Source organism: Homarus americanus, unplaced genomic scaffold, assembly GCF_018991925.1.
Source record: "Homarus americanus isolate GMGI-L3 unplaced genomic scaffold, GMGI_Hamer_2.0 scaffold7092, whole genome shotgun sequence".
Taxonomy (NCBI): Eukaryota; Metazoa; Arthropoda; class Malacostraca; order Decapoda; family Nephropidae; genus Homarus; species Homarus americanus.
This window is the reverse complement of record NW_024754692.1, coordinates 1-7,500: the sequence shown is the minus strand read 5'-3', so window position 1 is coordinate 7,500 and position 7,500 is coordinate 1.

The following is a 7,500-nucleotide window of genomic DNA, read 5'->3' as shown; positions in this document are numbered from 1 at the left end:
GTTTCAGGGGCGGTTAGGGGGGTTTCAGGGGAGGTTATTGGGATTCCAGGGAGGTTAGGGTGATTCCAGGGCGGTTAGGGGGTTTCCGGGGCGGTTTTGGGGTATCAGGGGCGTTTAGGGGGATTCCAGGGAACTTAGGGGGTTTCAGGGGCGGTTAGGGGGTTTCAGGGGCGGTTAGGGGGTTTCCCGTTTTCTATGATAATCTACTTCGCAAAATTAGGTTATATTTCCCCTAAAATTCGAATATCTACTTCCCCGAAATGTCAGAACTACGTTCGTTGACCACTGGACCATCGGGGCTCTTACAGATACACGTGAATCTGATATATTTCTAGTTCCCACTTTGCCTGTTCAAAGGAAAAAGGCAGCCCTGAACCTCAAATGGCATGGAATAGTTAGTATATTGCATTATGTTAATATATGCAAGTAAATTAACCCTAGGTAAGCTTCATAACACCTCACAAAGCCAGGATTATAAGAATGGTCTAAAACATTTAACCAGGCAACTCTTCGTTTTTGCCAGCTGGTTCCTTTACGAAATAATACACTTGAACAATTTTATATTTCATACACACTACACCCAATTCTTCTCAATTTAATATTTTATAATAATATCCTAAATATTCTCTTATTTATTCCTTCAGAAATCTTCAATTCGTCCACCAAAAACAAAAAACTTATAAATTACTAAACAAAAGAAACGTATTCATGAACTCCTCCCAGAGTGCGTCCGCCATTTTATCAGATCACCATTGCAGACGACACAGTGAATAAAGCTTCTCTTCTATCCAAAAAACCCTATTCCCTGTCTCAACGTATTATTACTGTTTCTGGTTAACATATTCAGACTTATAAATATGCCAGGGTAGTGAAGGTACAATATGAATGTGAATGAATTCTTCGAATTCATTCAGAGACTATAGTTGGGTAAGAAGTGGAATTTAACACAATGCTTCCCAGAAGTTTCCTGAGCAATAACAATTTTGCATATATGATCCATATCTCTGGCTTGCTCAGCTGCTGAATTACTCTTCTAGTGTGGTGGGGCTTGGGATTTTTATGTGTGCATAGCCTCAGCTGATGAACCCCTTAATTTGGCTGGGGGGGCCTTGGCCTACCAGTTTGGCAATAAGATATTGTTACGCCGTCTCTTAATTTACTTAAATATCCAGGTTCTAGGCGTAACCAAACAAAAAGTGAAGTAAAATAAAAGAGAATAAAAATAAATAAAGTAAACCTTTAAGAATTTAATTGATTAAATATTAACACAATAAAGAGCCTCGTAGGCTGTCACAACAAATTGACTCACCATCGAAACTTTTAAGACACAAGTGATACAAAACATCGAAACATCGAAAGAATAAAAATAAAGCATTGGATTACGTTAACACTGCATAAACATATAAAAACTATCACTGAAATTAACTAACGTGAAACAACACTGAATTACTTGAATACAACTAAGCAAATACTGATGGACACAAACAGAGACATAAATAGGTACTCACATAGATATACCACATTGGTGGCGACAGGAACAACACAAATAAATTAAGTATAAGTAACAAGTGACACTCAAAGGATGTGTATTGTATGACAAGAGAACTGAACTAACTCAAGTCAGTTGGTGGGTCCTATATATAAGGTCGGCTCCCGCCACGCGACCCGCCGGTGGGTCGTTTAACGATGCAGATGGTCGTTAGAGAACAAAGAATGCTGGTTACAATACAAAATGAAGAAATAAGATGGGCTTGAACAAATAATGGCAGTAAAACCTTAACAGCACAGGGTAAGGTGACTAGAATATATAATAGTAAATTTAACACATCATTACAGGAATAATATGGAACATGGGAGCATGTTATATATAAAAAAAAATAGAAAAAATGCGACACGGTCGTAACAATATCCTTTCTTGGCACAATAATAATCATACCTAAACTCTATTTTGGCAATAATACTTACAAGTATGCTTCACAGACTGTAAGCTTTTTATTTTTAGATTTGGGTAAAATGTACAATTTTGGGCTTTTGACGAAATTTACCGTGAAAACTCTGTTGGCAAATTTCTCACTAATTTATTGTTTTTTTCAGAGTTTTGTTGTGTGTTAATTATGTACTATATTCTATCCATCAATTCCTGTATTTTTCCTCAGAAAAAAAGGTCATTTAACCTGACCTAACTTCTAAAATGCAAATTTTTCACAATTCTGTCCCAAATCTTATTCATGAATAAAAAAGGAAAACAAAGAAGCTTAAAAGAGTGACACAATGACTAGGCATACTGTCAGATTTTTTTATTTCAATTTTGCTAATACTTAGAGATTTGCGAGGAACACGTAATTTGACGAGTTTCACGAGTTATGGATGGTATTGGCCAATTTCTCTCTAAAATCGTGGTTTTTTCAGAGTTTTGTTGTGTGTTAATTATGTACTAGATTCTATCCATCAATTCCTATATTTTTTCTCAGAAAAAAAGGTCATTTAACCTGACATAACTTCTAAAATGAAAATTTTTCAAAATTCTGTCCTAAATCTTATTCATGAATAGAAAAAAACCAAGAAGCTTAAAAGGGTGACACAATGACTAGGCATACTCTCAGATTTTTTTATTTCAATGTTGCTAATAATTAGAGATTTGCGAGGAACACGTAATTTGACAAGTTTCACGAGTTATGGAATGTGTTGACCAATTTCTCTCTAAATTCATGGTTTTTTCAGAATTTTGGTGTGTTAAATAGGTTCTATATTCCATCAAGCAAATATAATATTTTTTTCCAGAAATGAAGGTCAATTAACACTATCTAACTTCTGAAATGAGAAATTTTCCCAAATATTCCAATTTTTGGGGGTTTTGGCACGTAATTCCAATTCTTATATGGACTATGCACTGTCTTCTATTTGTTTCTCTCCAAAATTGTCCACTTACACAACAAACTGAGCTGTGTTGACACTTTCCAACTTGTTCAAACATTTTCCAACTCCTGCTGTGTCTGAAATTTCTCACCATCAGACTAAGTCCTGTCCACTGTCTTAAGGAACAACAATTGTTACTGTCAAACATTATAAGACTTATAATTTGGCATGGGATTCGCTGGTCCCTTTGAATATGAATGAACACTACGTGTTCATTCAAACAACTAAAGATGCCTAACATTATGGCACCCTTCATGCATCAGTATCCCAGGTTAGGTAAAAAGGTTATCGAAGGTTCTATAAAAACCCTCAAGCAAGCAAATTCTGTATCAACAAGAGAAGATAAAAAAAAGTACTCCAAACAACACCACATAATTGCAGCCATTTACCACACAACATATAACTTCAGCAGGGATTTATGAAGGGTTTTTTCTTTTTTTTTCAAACATAAAGGAAAGGAACAACTTAAGCCAATCACACCCAATGTTTCACAGAAATGGCAACTTCATCAAACAACTTCAAAGAGGTTTCTTCAAACTGCTCCCTGGGCCTGTTTTACTTCAGCTTCTGAAGGTAAGACTACATTCCAAGCATAATTGCAACACAACACCACATAATTGCAACACAACACCACTTAATTGCAACACAACACCACTTAATTGCAACACAACACCACTTAATTGCAACCCTTTACCACACACCATACAACTTTTTACAAGGGTTATTTCTTCTTTCTTTCAATGAACAATTTGTCCCACCCACTGTCAAACTCTTTCTCACTCACAACTAAATTGGCAACTTCATCTAACTTCACAAAGGGTTCTTCAAACTGCTTCCTACAAATTCATACAACTGTCTCAAGGTATTACTACTGTTGCTGTCAACATTTCCAGACTTAGAATGGGGCAGGGGATTCGCTGCTCCCTTTGTATCTGAATGAATGCTTCGCATTCATTCACACACGAAAGTTTGGTAAGATTGTGGACTGCTTAACAACCCATTCAGCATCCAACTTCTCCCAACTTTCCTAACTTAGAGGTATGTCCTAACTTAGAGGTGCTCGCTTCACTTAATTATATATATAAGTATGGCAGAACCTATCTTTAAAAATAAAGATAATGACTTTTTTTCGAAAAAAGTGGCGTTTTCTGTTCACTTGGAGAAAATGGGAAATTTTCTAATTTAATGGGAAACTTCGGTATATTTTGTATTTGTCGAAAACCCCCGTTTTCTACGACGCCAGCTGTCTAGGTGATCCCGTTTTGTAGAAGTTTCTGTATTCCAAATATGGCTGTACTTTACGTTGTGAAAAATAAAGACATTGATTATATGCTTTCTTTTATTAGACTTGTTCTAATTGAAGACTAATCAGTGTGGGCTATCAAATTTGGGATGAATGTCCTCAAGCACACCTGAAGTAATTACATAGTTCAAGATACAGTAAGTCAGGTGGCCTGAAGTGTTTGACAGTGTCACATTCAATAATATAGTGTATGCTTTATCACAAAGTTTACATGCTGAGTGTTCCGGTATGGGTACAGCGTTACTAACTTGCCAGATGTGTGTGTATTCGACTACATCACATTGTCTGGTTCTGTCCTTATGCTGGCCATACCGGTACCTCTTGTTACAAAATTTGTCATTTACTAATGCTACAACTGTGAGGTCTCTCTGCATTTCTCACATCATGATTCTGACTTGAATGTTTTTAATTACGGCATTGGACAGACCAAGGTCGTGGTCAACATTTTCTTTCTTACATGCCTGATTCCAACATGGGACGGAATCCACACAAATTCGATACGAAAGTTGTTCTCATTTGCAGTTATCACATTCCTTTTAATATCACATGCAACTTTACACTGATTTCAAAGCAGTTTGAGTCACCCCACCTCCATTTTCTTTGAGGCTAAGTAGATTCCAGTTTGTGTTGTGCTGGCCCAGTTGTTCAGCCTTTGTTTGTTACACTGAAATTATTTCTATGTCAACAATATACAGAGTCCACAAACATTTCTAAGTCCACAAACATGACATTTTTTATAAGTCAACAAACACCACATTTTTTCAGAGTCGACAAATATTTTATAAGTCAACAAACATAATACATTTTTCGAAGTCCACAAATTATCCCAAGTAAACAAAGGATAACAAATGTTTCGGTCAACAAACATAATAAATGTTTAGAAGTCCACAGGATAATAATTTTTATAAGTCCACAACCATTATATTTTCTTCTAAGTCCACAAATTATTCTAATGGGCCTGTTTTGCTACTCAGCTGTCTCAAGGTAAGACTACTGGTGCTGTCAAACATTATAAGACTTAGAATGTGGCATGGGATTCGCTGGTCCCTTTGTATATGAATGAACACTGCGTGTTCATTCAAACAACTAAAGATGCCTATGTACTGCACACATCATTGTCACTCCTAAAAATCCCATTTAATTCATATTACGCTATATAACATTCAAATGCACCGCGCTTGTAGAACCTCAGACAACGGGAAACATTGATAAAGGACAACTCAATGTTCCTAGACCTTGTGTTGTATTGTACAGTTATATCATATTAAGTGTATGTGGTCATAGCATTAAGGATAACTCAGGGTATACATAAGATGACTGTTAAAGTCCAGTTGAGCCGGACTAGTGTACTGTAAGACTAAGTGGGGATCAGGGTTTGAAGGTCATACTATTTACGTCTGTGAGCGTGTAGCGAACATAACTCCCACAGATATCATATGAGAACAATGATCTGGAAAAAGGATAAAGTATCAGAACTATGTGAGGTGTTGAAAGTGATCCAGAAACTATACTTGAAAGGAAATATCTTGTATGCGTCGGTATGAATTTAATACACCTCGTATCCTCACGTGACATATACCCACGACAGGTACAGTGATCAGAGAATCTTATGTCTGTGTGAGAGGAGGATCCCTCATTACAGTTTTAAGTGAAGGTGATACACCCCCGCCATGAACATCCAGCCTTTGTTTCAAGGTGCGTCATGTACCCGCCTCAGTTGCCACGTTGATATAATAACCCCATGAATTTACCCCAAGAACTAGCAAACCAAGACCTTACATTAGTGTGTAATTTAGGATTAAAATATGGGTTTATAAGGCATGAGTGACAATATAGCGAAAAGTGTTAAGGTGAGAAACAAAAGTGAAAATTAAGGCTTGGAAACTGTAGGCCTATGTGACGAGGAGCGGCGGGGCAATGCCCTCAGTCTTCCTCGTTCTACCGCCACCAGTCAGTGAGTCGCCAGTCGCAGTCGGGAGCAGTCGCAGTCAGGAGCAGTAGCAGTCAGTCACAGAGCGAAGTGGAAGTCGGAGAAGGAACAGACACAGCTGATTGGCTAGTCATTGGACCTATCCCACCTTCCCACGTACCTTGGAAAACCAAAGCACCTGACTTCAATTCTCCAACTGACAATTCTGTTGATTCGATCAACACATTGAGCCTCTCCTACAGTATCGGACCTCCCTTAGGAACCCCGAATGCTGCTGAGGGGCTTGGTGTGAAGAGAGAGTCGGCAGTGAGTTTTCAGACCCTTTTCTTCTACTCTAATCCTTCTCTTCCGTGCCGTGAAAGGACCTATTCCCCTGTCAGCTGACGTACAGGGGAGTATTCGTCTGGAAACGCCCTCTGTCCCCACACCTCGCTAGTGCGTGTTTGTGTGAAGGGTGGAGGGTCAGCACAGCCTGCCGATTCGCCTGGGGACCCCTGTGATAGTGCAGGGCCTCCCCTACGTGAGGAGCGCAGGAAATTAGGGACTGTTAGGGGAGATCTCCATAAATCTCCAATTCAAACAGTTAACATGCCTTCAATTAAAATTAAAGTGGACCGTACCATCCAACCGTGCATGGACCTCGCCTCACTTATTTTCCAACTGACCTGTATATTTCAGATCCGTTCCTTCACCAATGACGACATTATCAAAATATTTGTACAAACTGATGAAGATGCCGACCTATTCCACTCCCCAGCAATGAACAACAGACTGAGGGACAATGGCCTAACGGTCCTCAGTTCACCCGAATACCGCGCAAAATGCACCCTCATATGTAGAAAAGTCATCCCTCAGATCCTTGACAACCCTAACCTATTGACAGACCTCAACTCACAAAACACCCCCCAAATGACATATGCAGCCCGGATGGGAACTCTCCCCATGTTAAAAATCACTACGGCTACTCAAACTGACGCCATCAAATTAAAATCATACGGAATAAAAATCGGCAGCAATATCATCCCCTCAAGAGACATTGAATTCCAACACTTCATACAAGTACACCAATGTTTCAATTGTTACCAATTCGGGCACAACACCAACCGTTGCAGTAACACAATAACTTGCTCAAAGTGTGCCAATCAAGGCCACTCATACCGAAACTGCACTGCCACGGTAACTAAATGCTGCAACTGTAAAGGCCCTCACGCTGCTATCAGCAACAAGTGCAAAATCAGACTCGACAATAGCACAACACCACTCCCTCCCCGCCGACCTTCACCTCCTACAGCACCCCCCACAGCACCACCTCCACCTCCCCACCACTCACTCCCTACTGCCACGGCCCTCC